General features: G+C 37.1%; 1 long non-coding RNA gene across 2 annotated transcripts in view; it reads right to left on the reverse strand.

Annotated features, from left to right (window-relative positions):
• Positions 1 to 25,317, reverse strand: part of LOC102982059 (uncharacterized) — a 155,940-nt gene that overhangs the window by 10,223 nt on the left and 120,400 nt on the right. For both annotated transcript variants that reach the window (XR_003676340.2, XR_003676338.2), the window contains exon 5: positions 3,319 to 3,400. This is a non-coding gene — a long non-coding RNA (uncharacterized lncRNA). The remainder of the gene's footprint in view (positions 1 to 3,318; positions 3,401 to 25,317) is intronic.

Genomic DNA, 25,317 nt, shown 5'->3' on the forward strand with positions numbered 1-25,317 from the left:
TATAGATAAGGTATTCTTTTCTAACTATTCTTAAGATTTTTTTTTCTCTATCTTTGGTTTTCTGCAGTTTGAATACAATATATCTAAGGGTCTTTTTGTTGTTGTATAACCCTGCTTGCTGTCCTCTGAGCTTCCTGGGTTTGTGACTTTGTGTTTGTTATTAACGTCTTGAAAGTTCTTAGCCACTGTTTTTTCAAATACTTCTTCTCGTCCATTTTTCTTTAATTCTTTTGTGGTTATTGTTAATGGTGATGATGATGTTAGAGTGAGAGAAATTACTTTTTAATTTCCATGGCTCAGATGGAATGAGGAACATTCACTTTGTTCTCTTGAGGTATGGGAAGCCGGTTTCTATATAAGATGTTTGACTACTCTAAGCCCATTTATGATGGAGGATCTACATGCAGGTGTTACTGTCAACACTGCCAGTATCATAGCCAGCAGCAACTTCCAATCATCTGAATGATGCATCTAAGATAGGAATTAGCAAATCGCAGACCATGGGCCAAATCAACCTTCTGCCTATTTTTAAAGTTATTTTATTAAAATAAATAGACATATGAATTTGGTTACATGACATTTATGACTACTTTTGTACTAAAATGGCAGAACTGAGTAATTTTGGCAGAGACCACATAGTCCATGAAACGAAAATATTTACTAGTTATCCCTTTGGAGAAAAGATTTGCTAACTCCTGGTGTAGGACCTTAAGCCTACTTGAGCCTTCAGATGACTGCAGCCCCAGTTGACATCTGAATAAAAATGCATGAGACACTCTATGCATGAATCAACCTGATGAGCCTTTCCCAAATTCCTGATCCACAAAATCAGAAATAAAATAAAATTGTTGTTTTGTGCAATTAAGTTCTGGGGTAATTAGTTACATGGCAATAGAAACAAGAACAACTGGCATCTGGTTTCTGACTGTCAAGAAGCTCAGCATCGTATTCAAGGTCTAGACTGAAACTAAATCAACCTCAGAATCTTCTGTGGGGGACTATTTGCTGGAACCATTTCTTTTTCAAATCAAATACTGTTAAGTTGGAGTTCGGTCGAGAAAATAGATCCACATCGGTTATGTTAACAGCAAGAATCCTATGTAAGGAGTTGGTTAAATGGACATGAAAGGACTGGCAAGTCAAGAGGAGAACTCTGAAATAACACAGAGATACTAACTGCCAGAAGCAGCTATCATTCTTTGGGAAGGGGGAACAAATGGAGGAGACTGTGATGATTAGAAGCTTGAAGCTTACAGGATAGGATCCTCAGAGCTTGCCTACTGACCTCAGAAGTATGGATGCTGTCTAATTGATTCTGGTACTCAGGAGCAAGGAGAATAGAGACCCTGTAGAACTGAGACCCACACCTCTGAGCATGGCCCAAATTGAGTTGGTGCCTCTGGAGCCCCAAGAAGGGGCCATGAAGAGCTGAAACTCAAAATGAAAGACAGGCACTGGGCAGCTGGTGCTACATCTCAGAGAGAGCTCTATGAAATTTATTCTGGGAATATGAAGGGAAAAATTGAAACTTGTGAGACAGGCTGGGACCTGGGACTTGGGACCCTTTGCTGCAGTGCTTGCACCTGGACAAATGTCTCCTCAAGCAACAAAATACAAAGAAACTTTAAGGAAATAAAAATAACTGCATGCATGCACAGTTGGAGTAAATTATGGGCAAAAAGGTAGAAAAAGACCAAAAACCCAACTGCCACTTCTGAAGAGCTGGGAGCAAAAGCAGGGTACAGTGCATGCCCCCTGCACACAACACCACCAAAGGGGTAGACAAACTACCTAAGCCACCCCTCCGGCCCAATCCCTGGACACATCCATACCCTTACCCCGTATAAGGAACCAGCTGAAGGGGCGAGCAAGGGAACCTGTTACTAGTTCTCGCTTCCCCCTGCTGCAGCAGGGACACCAGTAAAGCCTTGCTTGAATTTCTTGTCTGGCCTCTTATCAATTTCTATTGATTAAGGAGGCCAAGTACCCTGGTCAGTAACACTTGAAGTAGTAGGTCCTGCTAGTATGAAGGAACACTTGCCATGGAGATGCAGAAAGGAAAAGAAATCAAAAGAGGAAGGAACAAGTCCCTTCATCTTTGTAGTCTCCCTCTAGCACCATTTATAGGCAGAACCTAGTAGGGAACAACCTGGTAAAACACACATGCTTCGCCAAGAACCCTATATAGGAGGGTGGTTTGGAACTCAGATCCTATAGCTTAATAACTCTTAGACCCTTATTATGGAGCATCCAGCTCCTTTTCCACTCAAAGTATCCCCCTAGAAAATTCTGTAAATATACAGGTAACATATTTTCTGAGATACTGTGTGACATCCACCATATTTCTTCCACTCTTGTTCTAGCCCTTTTCAGACATTTGAAATAAGAGACAGTGGCTTCCCAAATGTTTCTGCTACTGGATCTGTTTCCTGGCACTAGTATTACTTCTTACTAAAAGCTCCCATGGCGTTTCAAGTGTGCTAATACTACACAGTGCTAATACTATTCAGCTGTGCTAGAGATAATTCCTATCCACTCTACCCTCATCATTTACCCCCACTAGACTAATAAGTTTGTAGCATTTAGGTCTCAGATTCAAGCACAGGAAACTAGTCTTGCTAACTTAGGCAAAGAGGAATGTGTTAGAAGGACATGGAAAGCCCAGTAACTGGGACATCACTTGGATCTGGGTAGTTGGAAATGATAGTCACTTCAGATCACTAATGGGGAAATGAGTCAATTTATAATACTTATAAATACTTTCCAGTCTTTGTGTCACACAAATCAAGATCCAAATTTCAGGCGGAGAGAATCTGATTGACTTATCTTGTTCAGGTGCCCACATTTTGGCCATGAAGAACAGGACACCTTGAATGACAGCTAAGCTAAGATAATATGCAGTGGAGGAGGGGCAGTTCCCTTAAGTAAAATCAGGATATTCCTTTCAGAAGTAAGGGGAATAGATTCTTACCTGACAAAGGTAGCTTACCCTCTCCTGTCACCGTTTGTCATGATTACCCAAAGGGATAAAAATGTGTGCATCTCATGGTTGTAAATAATTTCTCATATCCTTTTATACATCCTTTTGCCTAGGACTCAGTCTCTTCTCTCATACAGATATGGCGTGCTCAGTCTGATATCACCCATACTCACACCTTCTGCACTCCTACAACGCAAGTTCCATCTCTTCTAATCATCCACCCCAAGTTCTGTCTTCACCCCATTTAAAACAGGAATAATATTTTACTATAGAAATTTGCTTCTCTTTTGATTACTGTTTGTGAATTTAAAAGGCCAACAACATAGTCAAAGACTTACTTTAAACATGCTTTCAAAAGCATCCTGGAAAATAACACAGAATTTTCACTTGCGTTGAGACAGCTGCTCCTGGTCCAGCATTCTTTTAGATCAGCAGTATGGATTTTGTTAACATGCAAGAAAAGAAATAAAGAAGTGCTGGTGAGTCAAGGATACCTGAATGGATGATGAAAATGTATTTCAAATGTTAGAGTCATTAATTATTTCATAAGCTAACAAGAATGCTACAGGCTCTGTGGCTTTGACATTACATTACCCCACTGATTGCCGTAGGAGATTTTCCCTAATCTGACGGACAAGACAGGCATGCGTTTCCTCCTTCACTTTTCCTAGGATTCATCCTAAAGCCATATGATCATTTGATGGTATCTAAATTTATAATTGAATAAATGTTTTCCTTTCTGAAAACTTAATAACCAAGTCACATATGTGTCTTTGAATTAAGGAAGAAAATTCCATCCATCTCATTTTAATCTGTATTTACATATTAAGTGTCTATAATATGTCAGGTTCTGTGATGGACACTAGGAAACAAATGATGCCTAAGACAGGTGTACTCTCCACCCTTTTAGAGCTTAGAGATAGGGGAAGAAAAATATATTTGATGATTTTAGTCTGCTGGATCCTAGGATTGCCATATTCACCAAATAAAAATACAGCAATTCAATTTCAATTTCAAATAAAAAATATTTTTTAGTATAAGTATGTTCTTTGCAATATGTATGACATCTTATAGTTTCAAAATTGCTATTTATTGGAAGTTCAAATTTTACTGTGCATTCTGTGATTCTCTTGTAACTCTAGATGGCCAGTATGACAAAAGAAGTATATTTGGAGGTATGTATTTGTTTTTCTAACAAGGATTGATTCCTAGATCAATTAATGATAGTAACAATTATATTAAATAACAATATTAACAATTAAGATAACAATAATGAGTCAATCTGAAGAAAAGATATGTAGTGCATCTCCCTGGGACTTTTTCTGTAGGTTTATATTGCAATGAATAACTCAATATCATGATGCAAAAGGATTATTTTTGCATTTGGAGAAAAATCCCATTTCCTGAAAAGGACAGTGTTCTGCTTCAGGGATTCCATGAGGCACATGTAGTGTTGTTGTCTGTGAACATTGCTGGAACTAATCATAAGTCCACTGCTCCCAGCAGAAGTGCAGACTATGAGGTGACTTTTGGGAGTACCACATCAACCCAGGATTTTCAATCAGTATGGAAAATCCTGAATGTGAGACATTAAAAACTGGGTTATAAATTACAAAAAATGCAGTCTAGTGGAAAGATTAAGGTCAAGAAGCAACTTAGGTGACAATTCCAGTTCTTTTACTAAAAGTGCCTGTCCATTATAAGTCTATGCAGTGTCTGTTGCTGTGTCTTGCATATAGTAGGCTGATGAAAACTGTTGACTCAATTTGAGCATCTCTGTCTTTCCATGTCTATTTCTTCATCTATTAAGTGGCCAAAGTATATTAAGATTTACAGCTGTGACCTCCCAGTAACTAGATTGTAGTTACTGGTCTATGGGAACTGCCTCATTTTATTTGAATATCCTTAATAATGATTATATCTGGCATTTCTTTAGTGCTTGATAAGTGTGTTTCCAAGCTAAATCTCTACCTGCATACATTATTTTAATCTTTACAACAACTTGAAGAGACAGAAACTTTATTATCTCCATTGTACAGATTAAATAACTGAGGCCAGAGGATTTATTTTTCCAAGTTCAGTGGCTAATAAATGATGGATATGAGATAAAAAGCAAGGCATTCTGATTCCAGAGCATGTACTTTTGATCACTAATGAATTCAGTGCCTAAATGATAATAGCTACCGGTTTTTGAGTGCATTAAGTACTTTATATGCATTATCTTATTTAATCTTCACAGGAACCTTATGAGCACACTAGCTTAAGGAGATCAAGTAACTTGGTCCAGGGTCACGAAGTAAGAAGTAGCAGAGTCAGGATTCAATCCTAAAGCTTTCTAATTCCTAAATCATGTTCATAATGACTACGAAATGCTGACTATTTCATTATATACAGGAGGGAGCTGTAGCTTCTAGAAATTAAGAAGCTGACCTAAATTTCCACAGCTAGTTAGTAACAGGAATAGGACTAATAAATACACTGTCTCTTGATTCCTGGTCCAACGAACTTTTGATTATTCCTTTGCCAGCTTTCTCATTTCATTGCTCTTAGCTGATGTTAATTAGTTACAAAATTTAGAGACACTCTTTCTCCAAATCACACTCTGCTGATGAAGCTTAGGAATGCTGACTTCCTCATATAAGTCATAATTTCTATCATAGTCCTCTATCCAGCAGACAATGATATCTAGAACCTCTACCTGACCTTGTCAGTTCATAAATTATAGGCTGATAAATTTCTTAAAAGGTCATGTATTTTTTTAAATTATAAAATGTATACATAGTCAAAAGTTACAGTTTCAAATAAATCATCTCATCTGTTAGCTGTAATAAAACTTGGGTTTGTGGCAACATTCCATAGAGATACCAGACATCTTTAAATTACATTTATACTTATGATTTTGTCATTGGTAAATTTACTTAAGTGAGGATTTAAAGTATGTTCTGCATAATGTTAGTTATTCTGCTAAAAAAGGGGTTCAGGACCAAATGCATTTGGAAAATACAGCATAATATAGCTATCTATACATTTATAGTTTTAAGGTAATTCCTATCAAAATCACAGGAAGGTTTTGTGTTGATGTAGATGAGATTATTCTAAAATTTATATGGAAAGCCACAGGACCTAAGATAACTAAAACAATTTTGAAATAGAAGAATAAAGTAGGAGGAATCATTCTAGCTTATAGCTGTAGTGGTCAAGACAGAATGGTATTGGCAGAAGAATAGACACACAAGTCAATGAAACAGAATACAGAAGCCAGAAACAGATCCACGCAAATACGCTCAACTAATTCTTTTGTTTTTGTTTTTTTCTTAAATAGCAGATTTATTGAGATATAAATTTTATACTGTAAAATTTACCCCTTTAAATTGAAAAAAAAAATCTGTGTTTTTTAGAATATTCACATAATTGTGTAACCATCATCACTATCTATTTAATTTTATTATTATTTTTAAAATATTTATTTATTTATTTGGCTGTGCCAGGTCCTGGTTGCAGCTCACGGGATCTTCTTTGTGGCACGCAGGCTCTTAGTTGCAGCATGAGGGATCTAGTTCCCTGACCAGGGATTGAACCCGGTCCCCTGCACTGAGAGCGTGGAGTCTTAACCCCTGGACCAGCAGAGAAGTCCCATCACTATCTATTTTAGAACAAATGATTTCATCACCCCCAAAAGAAACTCAATATCCATTGGCAGTAACTCCCTATTTCCTCTTCTCCTCAACCCCTGAAAACCCTAAACTATTTTCTGTCTCTATAGATGTGCTTATTCTGGACATTTCATATAAATGAAATCAATCTGGTATTCTGTGACTGGCTTCTTTCACTTAGCATAGTGTTTTCAAGGTTTATCCATCTTACAGCATGTACCAGAACTTTATTCCATTTTATTGCCAAATAATATACCATTGAGTGAATATACCATATTTTATTTACCCATTCATCATGTGGGATTGTTTCCACTTTTTGGTATTTTGGTTTTCATGCACCAACTAGCTTTTTTTTTTTTTTTTTAACAGAGGTGCTAAAGCAATTCAGTTGAGGAAGGATAGACTTTTCAACACATGATGCTAATGCTGGCTGGAACAATTGGACATCCATAAGCAAAAAATGAACCCTAACCTGAACCTTACATTCTATGCAAAAATTAACTCCCAGTGGATCAAGAACTTAAACATAAATGTAAAACTAAAAATATTTAGGGAAAAAACCTTTTAAAAAACTTTCAGAAAAAAATAGGAGAGAATCTTTGGGAGCTTAAGCTAGACAGAGTGCTTAGACGTGACAGAAAAATATGATCAATAAAGGGAAAAATCGATAAATAAGACCTTATCAAAATTTAAAACATTTACTCTGTTAAAGGACCTGTTAAGAGAATGAAAGCTACAGACAAGTATAAAATATTTGCAAACTACATATCTGAGAGTAACTGTGCCTAAGAAAATATAAATAACACTCAAAACTCAACAGTAAAAAGAAAACAATCCAATTAGATAAAGGGTAAAATACATTAAGATATTTCACTAAAGAGGATATACAGATGGCAAATAATCACATGAAAAGATGTTCAACATCATGAGCTAGTAGAAAATTATAAATTAAACTACAATGAGATATCACTATAAACCTATAAAATGGCAAAAATAAGAAGATAGTGTTAACAGCAAATTCTGATGAGGATACAGGAACACTGGATCATACATTGCTGGTGGGAATATAAAATGTTACAGGTACTCTGGAAAGTAGTTTGACGGTTTCTTATAAAACCAAACATGCAACTACCATATGACCCAGCAGTTGCTTTTTAGGGCATTTACTCTAGAGAAACAAAGACTTATATTCATACACAGTCCTACTCAGGAATGTCCATAACAGCTTTATTCATAATAACCAACAACTGAAAACAACCCATATGCTCTTCAACATATGATGGTTAAACAAACCATGGTATATCTAAACCATGGAATTCTAATCAGCAATAAAAAGGAAGAGACTGCTGATACCATAATAACTAATGAATTTCAAGGAAATTATGCTGAGTGAAAAAAAAGCTAATTGCAAATGATTCTATTTATATTTATATAACATTCATGAAATGACAAAATTATAGAGGAGAATAGATTAGTGGTTTCTAGGGATTATGGGTGAGGGAGAGAGAAGCTAAATGGTGTGGCTATAAAAGGGTAGCACAAGGATCCTTGCTATGATGAAACTATTCTTTATCTTGACTGTGGTGATGATTACAAAAATTTACGTGTGATAAAACTGCATAGAACTAAATACACACACCCTCACCCACAAATGCATACTCAAATTAAGACATGCAAATCTAGTAAAATCGGAATAAGTAAAGTGGATTGTATCAATTCCCGTGTTGTGATATTGTATTGTAGTTATTCATAATGTTACCATTGGGGGAAACTGGATGAAGAGTGTATAGGGTCTCTCTATATCATTTCTTACAACTGCATGTGATTTACCTAAAAAAATTTTTTTAAAAAATTCTTAAGCTGGAATTTTTGATTCTGAAGTTGATGTTTCCAAGGGGAACAAAGGTTGTCCTCTCTTGAGTGTTACTGAAGAGATGGTAGAGAAAGAGTACTTCCATTTCCTCTGAAGAAAGAATAAACAATTTTAATTTTGGTAAGAAGACATGTAAAATATCACTAAAGCAGCCCTATAAAGTCCCTTAGCAGCCAGTGTAATCTTTCTAAAATGTAATTCAGGGCATGACTTACCTATGCTGAAAAACTCCCAGTGGTTTCCCATTGTGCTTAGAATAAAAATCCATTTTTTTGCTATGGTCTACCTGGCCCTATATGATGTGACTCCTGCATACTCTATGATCTGATCCCATCTCCTTTCGTTCTTTGTATAAGTTATCCGTTGGTGTGCTATTAATAAACTACCCCCAAAAGCTTAAAACAACACACATTTATTATCTACAATTTCTGGGAGATAAGAATCTGGGCATAGCTTAGCTAGGTGCTCTGCTTCGAGACCTCTTCGAAGACTGCAGTCTAGGTGTTAGCCAGTGTTGGGGTGTCACTTAAAGGCTCACTTAAGGAAAAATCTGCTTCCAAGCTCGCTTACATGGCTGTTGGGAGGATTTAGTTCTAAAGGCTGTTGGATTGAGAGCCTCAGTTCCTTGTGGTTTGTTGGCAAGGTTACCCTCAGTTCCTTGCCATCCAGCCATCTCTGACATTCCTCTTGTCTCATCAAGACTAATAAGAGAAAGAAAGAATCTACTAGCAAGACAAAGGTCACAATCTCTTGTAACTTAAGTCCAAAAGTGACATCACCTCAATGTTGCTGTATTCTATTGGTTAGAAGCAAGTTACTCAAGGGGAAGGCATTACGCAAGGTCCTGAGCAACAAGAGGTAGAAATCACTAGAGGCCACATTAGAGTCTCTTATCACTGGTCTTTTTGCTATTCATTGTCTATCTGATCCAAGGGTATTATAAAGCTGAATTCTTCTCATTTTGTAGGTCACAGTACAGTCAGAGTTAACTGTAGAGATATCTCAAAGTCTGTAGAGGCAGGAGCTGGGGGTGGAGGCATATCAGGCTGGTGACTAGCTGGTCAGCTAGTGAAGTGTGGCCCTAAATAGTTAAATTGAGTTAGGCTGGCCTTAACTGAAGAAGATTGGAAAAGTCCATACAAGTGTGATAGTAAAAAGTTATGGAAGGAAAATAATATTTATTGAATACCTTCTATGACTCAAGCACCATGTTTGTTGTTTTTCAACCAAAAAAAAAAAAAAACAAAAAACAAAACAAAACGTATTACAATCTTATTTGGAAGGTATCTTGATCCTAACCTCTTAAATAATGGAATTCAGGGCCCAGAGATATTAAGTAACTCCTAAGATCACACAATTGGAAAATGATTCAAAACCCAAGTTTTTCCTGACTTCAGTGACTGCTGCTGTTCCATACTGTCTCCTGGGATGTCAGATAGTTTTGGAGTCAGGACTTCTGATTTTGAAGTCAAGGTGGACCAGGCTCCTGTTTTACCTGGACTCAGCTACTGAGCTGTTTTCAGGATGCAGTGATGCTTCTTTGCACTCTGCTGCTCCCTAATGTTCACAGCTGTAATTGCATCCAAGCCTACAGCCTGGCAGAGGTTTCCAAGGAAAGAAGACAGGAGTCTGACAGAACATAGATCAGTCAACATTGCAAGGAAATAAAGGATTTGCTTGGGAGAAAGGAAGGAAGGGAGGGAGGGAGGCGGGGGAAGGAGAGAGGGAGGGAGGGAGGAAAAAGAAAGCTGTGATTGGGTCAGATGCTGAAATGCAGGTATAGATCAGCTGCCTTTTGTCCAGGCCTGCCTAGAAGAAAATCTATCTAGAAATTAGGGGAGTACACTCTGCATGAGGTATTGGGACTCCACCAGGAATCAAACAGCTATGGATGAAATGACCTCTCCTCTCCTGGATTTGAAGAACACATGAAAGTTGGTAGAGGAGCCAAGAGTTGATTAAATAGTGAGGACTGGGCCTGCATCTTATAAGGTTATTACTCGTTATAACTTAATTACAAAATAGTAACTATAATTATAAAATATAAGAAAATTAACTTTCAGATGCATTATTGCACTGTATTGTCCAAACAACCCTGTGAAATAGAATTTTCATTATCCCCATTTTACAGGTGGGGAAACTGAGATCTTAAGGCAATTTAGAATTGCTCCTATTCACTCATTTAAAAGTGTCAGGCCCATATAGTACTTCATATCTTCTGATTCCAGACTTTGTCCTTTTCCTGTTATATTGTATCTCTGTTGTACCTATCTGTCATTTCCAAAGTATCTTCAAACCTACTTGCTCTCTCTCTGGGTGGTCTTCTGGATTTTCTAGATACTGTTTGGCTTCAGGGCCTAGTTGCATCTTCTTAGTCTTTAAAATAAAAGGTAATTGCTCATGTGTGATAAATTTTCACATCTAGACCACCAACACCCATGCTTTCCCCACATACTAGTAAAGAATGCTTAGAATATTTGAGGCCATTCTGCACAGACTATACAGAGACATATCAATGAATTTCAAGAATCTGTGTTCTTGATCTCCTGTGGGAGGAGTGGGCAGAGTGCCTAATCAAGGGTTAATTGATTGTGCTTCCATCCCACTCCACCCCAGCAGGAGTTTCCCTACCACCCCACACTTCTATTATATAGGTCATAAGGAACAGAATTTCCAAACCCACCAATGATTCACCAGATTAATATAGACCAGAGGTAGTAATCACAGTTTGGAGATGAGAGAATGAGAGCACACTGACTGAAGAAATAAAGGGCAGTTTGGAAGGGAGGACAAGGGGCTGCTTCCTCATTGTTCTTCCTGTCTGTCTGCAGTTCATTGTGTTCTTGAAAATGTTACTTTTCCAGTACCTAATGAATGATACATCAAGGGCTGCCATGAAACTGTAGGGAGAAACTTTATGGTATGACTCATGAGCCTTGCCGAATTACAGATCTTTTCTCATTAGTCTGATTAAAAACCTAAGCTCATTATGGCTCAGGAAGTGATTTAGTTTCAATGCCTTTTGGTTATGTTCCTTTTTTATTTTCCAGGAGCACATATTTTGGCTAAGAATTCATTTTCTATTTTAAATGGTTCTAAATTTCAATTCTTAAAATGTGTGTTCATTATCATATCATTCAGACCTGTAAATGTTCTTTTTATCCTTTAAGGACTATTTTTTAAAAGCAAAAGTGATTTTGATTTTATCTTATGTAATATTTTTCCCCACAAATGAACTGCTCAAGAAAGGTTTTTGGATTTTTTTTTAACTTTTTGAAGAAAATAGACCCATAGTACTGTGGAAAGAGAATGTTGGCTTTGGAGTTAGACCTAAGATAGATTCACACCTTAGCCATCTCCTACAGTCTCATCTTGGTCAATTCACTTAAAATTACTTAAGTCTCAATTTCTCCATCTTTTAATGAAATAAGAATAATAGGAATTCAATAGCATTGATATAAAGATTAAATATGTTAATATATTTAAAGCACGTGAAATAGTAGGGGCCCAAGAAGTGTTAGTCTCCCTTACTTTCTCTGCTAATATGGAGTTATAGGGCTTTTATACTTTAGTGCTAACAAAAATTTAATCAAAGAAGCTGATGAATTGATTTAGAAATATCTCTGATATGAGGATTTAAGCATGTGTTTGCATGTCTCTGGGGACACATGTATGATTCTAAACATTGACTGAGTGTCAATTGCTTGAAACTCAAGATTATTTTTCATGAATTCTACCTGGCACAAAGCAGGCAAGTGAATCATAGTCTATGTTAAGATGTGTTGGAAGGTGGCATCCCAACGAACTTCTCAGAGAAAACAGTCTATTTTTTCAGCCTTGGATATAGCCTGATGCTAACCATGAAGGTATTTACTGTCTACTGAGAACTAAAATCCCAGACTGTGTTCATCTTACTGGTAAATTGAAGACATCAAGACCCTTTGTGATATGCAAACATGTCCCTTGTCACTGAGTAGTATTCTCCAAAGCTACAATACCATGCTTCTCACTATAAGGTGGGTGATTTTGGCCTTCTAGGGGATATTTGACAATGGCTGGAGGTATTTTTTGGTTACCACGAACGGAGGGGCAGTACTGGTATCAGGAATACTGCTAAACATCCTACAATGCACAGAACAACCCCCTAACAAATAATTATCTGGCCCACAATTTCCGTAGCACTGCTGCTGAACTCTGGCCTGATAAAATCACCATTTCCCTCAAGCGTTTGAAATACTCACTTTCAAAATGTTTTCTTGATGTCATGTAGAAACAGCCAGAGGCTTACAAAGTTTGAGGGGTTGTCATGGCTCTTGAGTAGAGATGTGACCAGCTGCACTTTCTTTCCATTCAGTATTGATCAAGTGAAAACAGGTCTGAGGTACAAGAAGCCTAGTTTGAACAGAGGAATAGCTTCCTCTTAGTAAGGAGGTACAGTGTTGTTAATCTTGGCACTGGAATTTTAAGATAGACTTTATCTTAAAACGGGAATTTTAAGATAGAAATTATTTTCTTTATAATATTTCACATTGATGGTCATCCCATCTTGCCATATCCCCAGTTGGCTATGATTAGAAACATTAGTTAGATGGCAAGAGAGCCTGGCCTGGATTATATCAACTTTTGCTAGCTGAAACTGCTGTTAACCCTACCATCTTTAACAGTTCGACTTTCCAACAAAAGTGCCACCTTATAACAAAATTCTGGGTAAATATACTTTTTTTTTTTTGTCCTTTGAAATAATTCTTGATTGGCTTCCTCCCAGTATATGACTTTAACCTCTATCTTATTGCCACACTTTGGGTATCCATGGCAGTCTACAGAAGGCTTCTAAGCACAGTGAGAAAATGATGTAAAATGTTTGGTTCATGGCAAATATTGCTGAAACTTTCTGTAATTAAGTTTTGATAGTTATAATATTCATAGTGAGAGGCAACAGGTATAAAATGGAACACAGGGGCTTCCCTGGTGGCGCAGTGGTTGAGAGTCTGCCTGCCGATGCAGGGGACACGGGTTCGTGCCCCAGTCTGGGAAGATCCCACGTGCCGCGGAGCGGCTGGGCCCGTGAGCCGTGGCCGCTGAGCCTGCGCGTCCGGAGCCTGTGCTCCGCAACGGGAGAGGCCACAACAGTGAGAGGCCCGCGTACCGAAAAAAAAAAAAAAAAAAAAATGAACACAGTTAGATAGATTTTCTTAGAAAACTGGGCCTAAAACCATTCACGTGGAAAGTTTCCATTGTTTTCATGGTCACAGTTGATCAGTCAGTCTCCTTTATCTTCAAAATTTTCGGTTTCCCGTTACTCTTATACAATTTATTTCATGATGAAACCTAAAGTCCCATGGCCTAGTACACTTTAATCTTAAGTATTCTGTTTTCAAAATCAGGGCTTTATCAGTGTTTTTGTCAGCTGCTACCACAAAGACTCCAAACATTTAGGCTTTAAGAAATCTACCCAGTAATTAAAAGGATATAACAAGTAAAACAAATTTTAATACATCCATCCAATGGAATTCCAGATGGGTATCAAAAATATAAATTGACTTATATGTATTGGTATTAAAAGGTCTCTATATCATGTTAAATGGTAAAAGAGACTTCCCAAATAACATGGTCTCATTCGTGTAAAAAACCACACACATACAAACATGTCACAGAGAAAATGCCTAGAGGATATTCTTCTAAATGGAAATAGGTGTCATTTCTTGGGAGAGATGCAGGAATTTTGTCAGATTTTAATTCTCTCCCATATTTCTTTCTGTATTGGTGAAATTTTTACAATGAGTAAAAAATCACTTTATAATAATATAATAATTTAAAATTTTCAATTTCAAAAAACAAAAAATCTCAGTGAGATACAGAAAATTACCATGGCTTGCATTAATTTACTCAATAAATGTTTGGGAACACTTGCTATGCATTAATAACGGTGCTTGTCACATGCTGCTTATCAAATAGAGCCCTTGTATAGTTTGGAATGTTGTGGGAGAAATAGATATTGATCAAATGATTCTATGAATAAGTACAAATTAAAATTTTGAGCAGGTATATGAAGGAGAGTTTGCTAGTAATATAAGAGTATATGATAGGGGAACTTGACCTAGATCGTGAGCTCAGATAAGTCTTTCTCTAAGGAATAAAATGTTATCTAAATATAAAAATTAAGTAGGAACTGAGTGGACAAAATGGGGGAAAGACCATTTTAGGTAAGGTAAACTGCATGTAAAAAGACTTTCTGGTAGGAAATACATTGGTACATTCAAGTGATTGAGAGACAACCAGTTGGTTGGACCACAAAAAGAAAGGGACCTTGGTGAGAGACAAGGCTGGTAGGGGCAAAATACTGCAGGGCCTTTAGCTGATATTGTGGATTTTGAGATTATAATAAGTGTAATGGGAGGCTATCTATTTCAGAAAATATAGCAGAAAATTGATGTGTTTGAATTACTATTTTGGAAAAATTACTCTGGCTCCAGTGTAGAAAATGATGCCAGAATAGCAAGAGAGGATTCATGCAAACCAATCAGGAGCCTATGGAAGGACTCACTGTGCACTCCCATCACCTCATGTAACAGTGGCACGCATAGTAGCCATTTTTCTTAACATGTTTGGAAGTACATGAGTTGTAAACAACATTAGGGTCACCTACAAAGAATGATTTTTTTTAAAAAATCATCCAGAAACAAATGGAGTTTGATATCTGTGGAAGGAACACACTTAACGATACTTTAAAAATGTGCAGCCATTTGAGAGTCCAATTCTAATAACTAGAATGTAACTTCAGAAATATATCGTTGGAATCTGAGTGTGTTTCTGTAAGCTACAACTTTTCAAAAGGATGGAGTGACCTATATAGAGCCCAGAGGAAAGAAGAGGCAAAAAGCAAGATTTTTATCAGTGTGTTTCTCATTGATCTAAGAGTGGTCTTATGCCTTAATCATTTGTAATCTAGTCTAATTGGAAGGTATATGTTGTAGAGGAGATAGATATGTTTATTCAACCCCTTTTGCTCTGATTCCATGCTCACTAAGCAGGCTTCTGATTATAATTTGTCTTCCTGTATAGCATCCTACAGGACAAGAACATGTTGCTCAGCTGAAATGAGCCATTCTGATAGGATTTACAGTTGTATTTACTATTAGACACTATTAAATGGGCATAGTTTTCTCTTACTGGTTTAATTTCACAAGTCCCTCTGACTTCAGAAGACATCACTTTTGAACAGATATGACAGAGTTGAGGGTCTGGTCCTACAAAGTTGAAGATGAGATTCTAGAGTTTTGGGAACTCAAATATTTTTCCTGTAAACTCTTCCTGATGGACAAGCAATCATCCCTTAGCCCCCCAATTTACCTTGAAATGCATTCTTTTAGCAATAACTTTCTAACAAACCGGTCATAACAGAAGCATAATATCTATGATTGGTGTTTACAATTCCTGAAAGCCCAGTCAGTTGTCTTGACTGGAAGTCATAGGTGGAATATTGCTGGTAGCTGGTTGCTACCAAATATATAAACAAGTCAAGATAGTGGCTAAGAGTGCAGTGGATAGAGGTAGATCCATCAACATTTGAATCCAACTCTGCCTCTTTCTACCTGTGGGACAGTGGGCAAGTCACTTAATCACTGGAGCCTGAGAGTCTTCTACTCTAAACTGGGGATAATTTTGACCTCCAATGAATGCCACTAGAGGTTAAGTGAAATAAAATATCCAAAGTTCAAAACATAGCACCTGATGGAGTAGGTTTTCCATAAATGATAGCTTCTATCATTGCTATTTTTATTTATTTTGCCCCTTACAGCTCTAAAACCTTATCTTCAAGCATATCTAGAGAGATTCTGTTTCTCAGGTCTCCAAATAATCCTTTGCATGTGATCCTGTGCTTTGCCTGCCCTATCAATATTTTACTTCTCTTTTTCATTATCTTCTCTGCTCAGCCATAGTTTCATGGTGTAAAATAGAGATGTTCTCCAAGTACTTGCACTCTTGTCATATATTTTAACTTCTGCATCTTGGAGAATATGCCTGTGACACAAAATGCATGTTTGATATTGATGTAGACCTCATTGGTAGAAGGAATTTGATGAGTATATCTTACAAGTCTACTCAGATAAGCAATAAGAAAAGACCCGGGTGTTGTCACCAAAATGAGGCAAAAGTAAAATCCCTATCAAACACTGGGGTGTTTTCTCTTTGATCTGCCCTGCTTGTCTTGAGCTGCACACCAGCTATCTGGCAGGCAGTACTTCTGCTTATGAAGATGAAGAGGTGCAGTGACTTACCCCACAGGGAGGGCAAAGATTAATGAAGTGTGTGTATAAATTCTAAGAATATGAGAGGCAACAGTCAGCCTTTTAATAATACTTTAATTAACACTGAAATAATGCATTAACTAACCCTCAGCAGCACGTTTTGACTCATTTGTTAGTCATGTTCTTAACAGCAGCTGTTCCACTGTATCAAAAAACATTGCTTCCTTATTTCATGTTAAAGAGCCCAGAGCCATATAAAGCAGCCTGCAATGCAATCATGCTATTTGGCTGAGAATGAAGGCAAAAAGAACACAAAACATTGAAAGTGTAAATACATTTTAAGTCATTACCTACATCTTGGGTTATAGTAGGCTTCCTGCACAGCAAATTTTATATGGAACTTCCCTAACAATCTGTGATACTTTACATCTCCTTTATGATTAACCTAGAACATAACCTAGAACAACTTTCTCATTATTCAAAAGCTAAGTCACATTTTACTAGTTTCCCCCATATTTATCCACTCTTGTTAGATCACCCTTGTTCATGCTTCTGTTACCCATTTGCTTCTATTCTTACATTGATCACACTATTTTATAAGCATCTGTTTCAACGTATCTGAATATCCCACTAGACTTCGAGTCTTGAAGGCTGAGGCTATATGTTATCTGTTTCTGTGTCTCCAGAGTCTAGCACCATGGTGGGTATCTGGTAACCTCTCAGTAGATGTCTGTGGCCTTAATAAATAAATGAAAAATCAATTAATAGAATGTACATAATTTACTAAGAGATTTTATTTGCATCTGAATTATTCTTTTATGTCTTTTAGATTCAACAATCCACCAAAAATAATGAAAATTATATTTCTAAGAAAGATTGCCTCTAATAATATCTATAATGGAAAAATAAATATTACTACTTAGACTGTAGCCTTGTCTAACATAGGGACTAAGAACTCATTCTATTCTGTTTACCATGACAGATCATTCTGACTGTCCAGTGCCTGAAAATTCTGCTAAATGTCATGTTTAAGCAACAGTTTAAAAGGAATGCCAGATGTTAAGAAACAGAGAAGTTGCCTTCTCAGCAAATTTTCCAATACCTATACCTTTAAAAATTCTGCTCTTTCTAAATTACCCACTCTATCACTTGCCTGCTAACTTAACTGTTTTCCACTTTTCAAACTCAGCTTCACTGTATCTTTGAGGCAGACTCTCATCTATAATACTTTGTACCCACACTCATCCAAGTAAGTATTTTATATGTTAACTGATTGTTCAAGAGAGTGTTTGTCACTAATCTATTCACTTTTGGAGACCAAGTTTTTTCATCTTTGTATTTCTTCTTTCTGTCAGAGTGTCTAAGGCATAGTAGGCCCTCAAAAGCATTTGATGGATAAACAGTTCTTTAATGTAAACAGTGGCTTTGGTTAGGGCTGTGTTTAGTTTCCATGATGATTGCATTTTAGTAGAATCATTTTCTTGTCAGTGATAATAAATGTATTTTAAAACACAACTGAGTATATGAGAAAAGCTTCCAAAGCTTGGCTTGTGTTCTGGTACTCCATCTTTTCTATGTCATTCTTGAATTAAAGCTCACAAGGAGTTTAGTGCTCCCAGCACTATATCACTCAGTAGCTTACTTGATTTACTGGAATGACCCAATGCAATGTTCATGTCTTTAAAGGATGGATCACCCAAATACACAGACACTCTTGGGAAATAAACCTAATAGAGACTTTAACCTCAGTTCTGGAAACCCTTTCACCATGAGGAGTCATTTTGTATCACAGCATAGTTACATCTGCTATGTGGAGATTTAAAAAAAAAAAGATTCCTTGGCCATTTACAAGGCTCTGTTCTTCATTGTTTTCTTTTTAAATATGAATAGCTACGGGATTTGATCAATCATAAGCCCTGTGATGTTTGGCATTACTTATGGAGTTTGGGTTTGCTAAGTTACCATATAATTTTTATTTATTTCCTTATCCAATTGGGTTGCTCCCACCAGGTGAATAGTGTTCTGAATTATTACAGTAAGTTTGGACAATTGAATCTATGACTATTGAAACTATTTTCCTGACTCTCTTCCTAGAATAAGAGTTCCTTGAGGATGTAGACATTTTATGATTCATCTTTGTATTTCCGTTCTCTTAATGCAAGTACCAGACGTCCTCCAGTATTAAGTATTTAATAAATGCTTGTCATTGGAAGCTGTTGTTGAATTCCCATATACCTCTATGCTTTTTGCCTACTATTAAACATGATCACACACACAGACATCATTTGGGCTTAAAGTCAGTTTTTGAAGCCTAAATTATTATGAATTTCATCTCTTTGTCCTATCATTAATTGCTGACTATACAGTCTATATTACATTTTTCATTTTATGAATTGTGACTAGTAGACACTATGATTCTTCAGAAGGTTTCATACATATCAAAATTAGAAAACTATTTTGATATAAAGCGTGAAAGATGTCAGTAATAATTCCTCCTGCAAAGCAGAATTGCATAGTGGGAAAGAACATGGTTGCTAATTTCAGACTGATGGAGATAGCAGGGTTTGCTGATAAATAAGATGGGATGTGGGGGAAGAAAGCATTCTAATTGTGCTTAGAATGTAGGTTCCATTTATGAAGTTGGAGTGACCATAGGAGGACCAGTATTTTACAAGAAACCAGTTCTTTGGGCAGGTTAGGTTGTAGATGCCCCATAGCCATCCAAGTTAGGAATGTTGAGTAGGCAGTTGGATACGTGTCTCTGAAGCTCAATGGAGCAGTTTCCCACTAAAGGCAAAATTAGGGGTGTACCAAAAATGATGGTATTTCAAACCAGAAGATGGAGTTAAACATTCCATAGCTGTTGGAGGTTATTATTACTGTAGTGATCATCATCATTACCATCACCAGCATCATCATTATTATCATTATGTTAGCCCTGTTTTCCTGTGTGAGGGCATCAGAATCATGGCTCTCTTTGGAGATATGGTCTAGTATAGAGGTTGTGATGTTTAAATAATTGTTTTGTCTCTATTTAAAGCAGACATGACAGTAGACTGGGGACAGAGAGTGCAGCAATTCTATAAAACGTAGCTGGAAGAGTAAAGGCAGTTTGGGGGTTGGATTAAAACATTGTCAGGCCTAAAGGTCTTTTGAACCCATTTGCAAACCTGATGAAGGATAGTTGGAATAAATTAAAGCCAAGCGACAAAACAAACCCTTTTCTGTCCCAGGGAGAGATGGTTTGAGCAATTAAGGGCAGGTCTGCACTTTTATTTCAGTAGCAAAATATTTGCATTGCATATTAGTACTGTGTTAATCTGACAATTGGTTTCTTTGCTCACAATTCCCCTTCTTAGTCACTGATACTGAAAATGATTCAGAAACCTCATATAATAATAATCTCTCAGCAAAATTCAGCCAATTTAGGCACCATTTGAAAGTAGGTCTGACTGCAGACAGCCAGTAGCTTGCAAGGTCAAGTTCTTTTTATGGATTAGAAATTAAAATGTCTGATTTTAATTAGAAGTGGGATTTAGCTAGTCTTTTCAACATATATTTTAGGTTTTAAAAATAATTCCATAATATATACTACTATTACTAATATTAACACATTAACTTCCAGTTATTTGTACGCACTATGCCAAAGTGTTTAGTGTATGTACTAAACACTTTGGGAGTGTTATTTTATTTAATCTGGACAACATCCTTATAAAATAACCATTCTCCCTGTTTTACAGATGAGAAAACTAAAAATAAGGAAGCCGAGCACTGTATTCCTCAAAGCAGATATTTAGATCAGTAGGTCTGGAGTGAGGCCTCAGATTTTGCATTTCTAACAAACTCCTGGGTTTAGAGACTTGGCTTTAGAAACTAAAGGACTTGACCAAAATTATTTTTCTGGCCCAAAGCTGCTACGTATAGCCTACTTATTTTTAACCCAGTTTTATCCCATTGTCAAAAGAATATTCCTTTCTTAAAGCTGAGCTCCTTTCTCCAGTATCCTATGGCAACCCAGGCCTTTAAGAGGGAGAAGCCTACTTCATGTTTTCTGTATGTGAGTCTGTGAGTGTGTCCTAATGCTTAGACTTCATATATTTCCTATAACTGCTCCTTCCTCCTGGATAGCCAGCCAAATCACGGGTCCAACGTTCTGCTTTTAGAACGTACCTATTCCCTTATCCTTAGTGAAGACCATAAAGTTTGTGCTTCTTTGCCCAGGCTCTAAGGATCAAATTCAAGGGCTTCCCTAGATTGCCTATGGAATTGGCCACGCTCCCTTCCTATCCCCCACTCTTCTGGCTTTTTAGATTATCATGCAGAAGGTGTGGAGGAGCCAGGAGCCCACTGCCCTCTCTATACTCACACCTCCTACCCTTTCCCCTGTGATGCTTTTCTCACTTATAGTCTCACTCATGCCATTCATTATTCTTGGAATAACCTTTTGCTTTAAGTCTACCTTCTCTCCTCTTTTTCAAAGGTTTTCTAAAATCTCACCTCCAACAGTAAAGACTTCCAAAAATGAAGCCCCATGATTATTCTCGTCCCAAGGCTGATGAGTAACATTCACATTTTCCATCCCACGAACCACAAACACAGTCACTTTCCTTAATAAAAATGTCTATATAATTAGTTTGTCTTTCCCTTGAAACATTCCCTTCTATAGCTTTGTATGTTGTGGATTCATGACATTAGAGCTAGAAGCTACCTTAGATTTTATCTAGTATTTTTTTTTTTTTTTTTTTTGTGGTATGCGGGCCTCCCTCTGTTGTGGCCTCTCCCGTTGCGGAGCACAGGCTCCGGACGCGCAGGCTCAGCGGCCATGGCTCACGGGCCCAGCCGCTCCGCGGCATGTGGGATCCTCCCAGACCGGGGCGCGAACCCGGTTCCCCTGTATCGGCAGGCGGACGCGCAACCACTGCGCCACCAGGGAAGCCCTTATCTAGTATTCTGCAACTAGACAATTAAGCAGAGAAAGCACAGATAGAAAAATTGCTAGATACCAATACCGTTGTGAGATTTAACTAAGATAAAGAAAGTTATGGGCCTAGCAGTTCAAGTACATGTTAAAGGGTGAAAGAAAACACTAAAACACAATTTTATTAGTACAGTTTAGTAGTACAACTGCTGAGAACAAAAATAGTTCAGTACTAATTCAGTACTCTTTCCACTCAACCACACTGGAATTAAAGCATTTAAAATTCCCAGACTATGACAGTAATGGTATAAAAGTAAGTGGCTGGGTTTTTAGGATTCAAGGTAATAAGATATTCAAATCTTTCTCTGGTTTCTACTGTTAAGACATACCTGTCTGGAAATATTGGTTGAGGAAATATGATCAGGGAGCATTCCCTACTTTTTAAAATTCAGAGAAGGACAGGGCAAGGTAGACCTGAATGAAGGGCCCTGAACTAGTCAGAAACAATAATAAAGACCCTTAGGCATCTATAGTGCAACTGCAGCCAGAGGGTCACCCTCTTCAGGGGTATTTGATTGATCCTCTGAAATTGTCCCATCAACTTCCCAAGGAAAAGGGAAGGAAAAGGGAAAGGAAATAGTGCCTCTTCCTATATTCCAGACATGGCTTTATACACGTCAAGAGTTCCAGTTGTCTGATGCAGCCACCTTTAATTATAGGCATCTGAAATTGGGCACTTCTGAAATAGAACTTCTCTTCTTCTAATTGTTCTCTACCTCCCTTGCTCTCTTAAAATCATTGATTCAGCCCCCTGAACTAGGGCATTTGATGTCATTTTGAGGTTTGCCTCTTCTATAATCCCTTCTCCCCATTTAAGCAGTATATAGAGTGTCAGCTATAACTAAAGATTTTTTAGATCCATTTTCCCCTGTCTATCCCAAATGCCACTGTGTTAAATCCAGTCCCTCATCACCTCTCACTTGAAAAACTGCAATTATAACCGAATGCTCTGGGTGCCATTCCATTTTTCAAATGAAAAAAAGTTGTCACAAGTTTTTTTTTCTTAACACAATGCTGATCACAACACCTTTTGGTCAATAGTTACTACTGGCTCTTTGTCTTTTGGATTAGTCCTTACTTCTCTTATTAGCAGAGAAGGACCTGTGCAATCTGGCACAGCAGAAAAATCTCTCCTTGATAATATTATGTAACTATCAACCAATAACACTGAGCTGAGTCCTGAATACTAGGAATCAAGGAGGCACAGATTATTTTTGTTTCACTGTTTTTCAATCTTCATTATGTACAAGATCCATAGTTTGTCTTTAATCAGAAAATACTATAACCTTGAACTATGAAAACAATGAATCAGAGTCTGAAAGTTTACTTTTGAGTAACTATCGGTTGGCATTCACTTTCTAAAAGGAGATATGGTACACATTAGTAGCTTGAGGTGGGTTAAATAACAAAGCATGTAGTTTATGCTTTTATATCTTTATCAAGTGTTCTCATTGTCTTTTGTGGAATATCCTTTTGTGGATTGGAAAATATTTTAATTTCAGTTGGCTATCTGGTAAGATTTAACTCGGCACAGGAAATTTCTATGTGTGCTACTTAAAAATAAAAGGAAATTTCTTAGTGTTAGTGAATTATTTGACTTTAAAAATTTCTAGATAAAATATCACAGGAAAGAATAGTTTCTTGGCCTGCTTCTATGAGAACTTCTTTGGGTGAATACATTTGCAGAGACGTATGAAAGCATTCATTAGAAGTGAATCATGGTGTACTTTCTTCAAATAATTTTCCATTCAAGGGACACTTAATGCATAGTTTATACATCCGGGGCCAATAATTACATGATCCACATTCCATGAGGAGTACCAACAATTTATAAGATGCTCCAAGTTTCCTGAAAGTAGAGCATATTATGTCTATATAGATGATAGGGAAGGGAGTGAAATGATAAGATTGTCAGCATACCTTTGATGTCTTTTAAACAAAGATTCTAATAACCATTGACTCATTTTCACTCCATGTGATATTACGGAAGAAAAATTTTGTTTGGGTCTTGGGATCTTAGACATGCAATGAACCTAGATTTCATTCCAACATTTTTTTCATTTTTGTAGTGGAAATATTTTTGTTCTTCAGATCTCAGCCTCATTAAATTTGCAAGCTACAAAGACATATAAATAGCATTCAGTGCATTTGTGCATGTGATGAGCTCAGTAATTTCAAAAGGCTTTCACCAATTTACTACACTACAGCATCCAAAAGTGGGAAATTTATCTCCTGTAAATTGCCTACCTGCTAATGCTGGATACCACTGAGAATAGCTATATTCAATATATTTTTAAATGGAGAAAACTATGATTCAATTACTCTGTAAAATTATTTGTTTGATGAGAAGTGCCATCACACCTCCCTTAATATACTATAGAAAGTAGATTTTTTATTGCTCATTAGTTTTTTGGTCGAACTAGATTCTTCATCATTCAGGTATCTTTCTGAGATTGAAAGTTAAGCATTTTAGCAGATGTGTTTAAGTTCTTCTGGCCACTACAAGCGTGGAAAGAGGTTGGAGGAGCTACTGAAGGAAAGGTCCTACATGGTGGTACCCAATTAAATTATAATAATTGCATTTTATTATGACTCCTTCAAGAATGTCTCAGGTAGAATGAGAATTATAGATCTGAACAAATGAAGATGGACAAGAGAATGGTAAATATAGTAAGGGAACATTCCCATGGCATAAAATATGGTTACAAAATATTTGAAGATAATTTATCCTTAGTATTTACTGAACAGATTTTCTGCTTACTGAGAGGTTTTGTTTTTCTACTCCATCACCTCTTCCAAAATCCCATTAAGAATTTTTTAAAAAGAAGAATTATGGAGAGAAGGAAAGGAAGCTTATTTCCCACTCTCTTCAAACCCCAACCCCCCAAACTTCACAGGAATCAGGGATGCTTGAACTACTCTTACCTACTTCTCTTCTGGTCTTCAAAGGAATTAAGTGCCTCCCTGACACTTCCTGGGTGGAACAGTGAGAAGATAGCCTTCTTCCTCTGGACATTTGCACATGCCTCTGAAGTCTCACACAGAATTAATTACAGTGAGGCATGAGGGAAGTGTTTCCAGTGATTCTCCAAAGAAAGCTCAGAAGTCCCAGTGAGGCTAAGTAAAATAAACCCTTGACACTACAGATATCAGCCCATGACTTGAGCTGAAAAGGAGGTAATCTAGTGGGTATGCCAATATTTTAATCTTCCCTAATCACTGAGTCAAGAACAATCCTTGACTTAAATATTGTGAGAAACACAGTGACGGGGATGATTATATTATAATATCACACAATACATAAATATGAACTGCATTAGTGTTCATGAGATTCCAGAGGTCCCTAACAATGGGAAAGAACAGAAAATCATGAAAATCACTACTGTCAATCTGATCAAAAAGTTGCAGCTGCATGTCTTTGAAGTCTTTTAGGTTAGGGACCAAACTGGCATACCATTGTTAGGCTCCTAGGATATGGTTTCCCATAGCAAGAGCCATTTGATCATCAGATGCATGTTTAAACTTGCCACCTGCTGCCAAAACCACTCTGAGTTGAAGTAGAGTGCTTGTTGTTGCTTTTTACT

Source organism: Physeter macrocephalus, chromosome 16 (assembly GCF_002837175.3).
Source record: "Physeter macrocephalus isolate SW-GA chromosome 16, ASM283717v5, whole genome shotgun sequence".
Classification (NCBI taxonomy): domain Eukaryota; kingdom Metazoa; phylum Chordata; class Mammalia; order Artiodactyla; family Physeteridae; genus Physeter; species Physeter macrocephalus.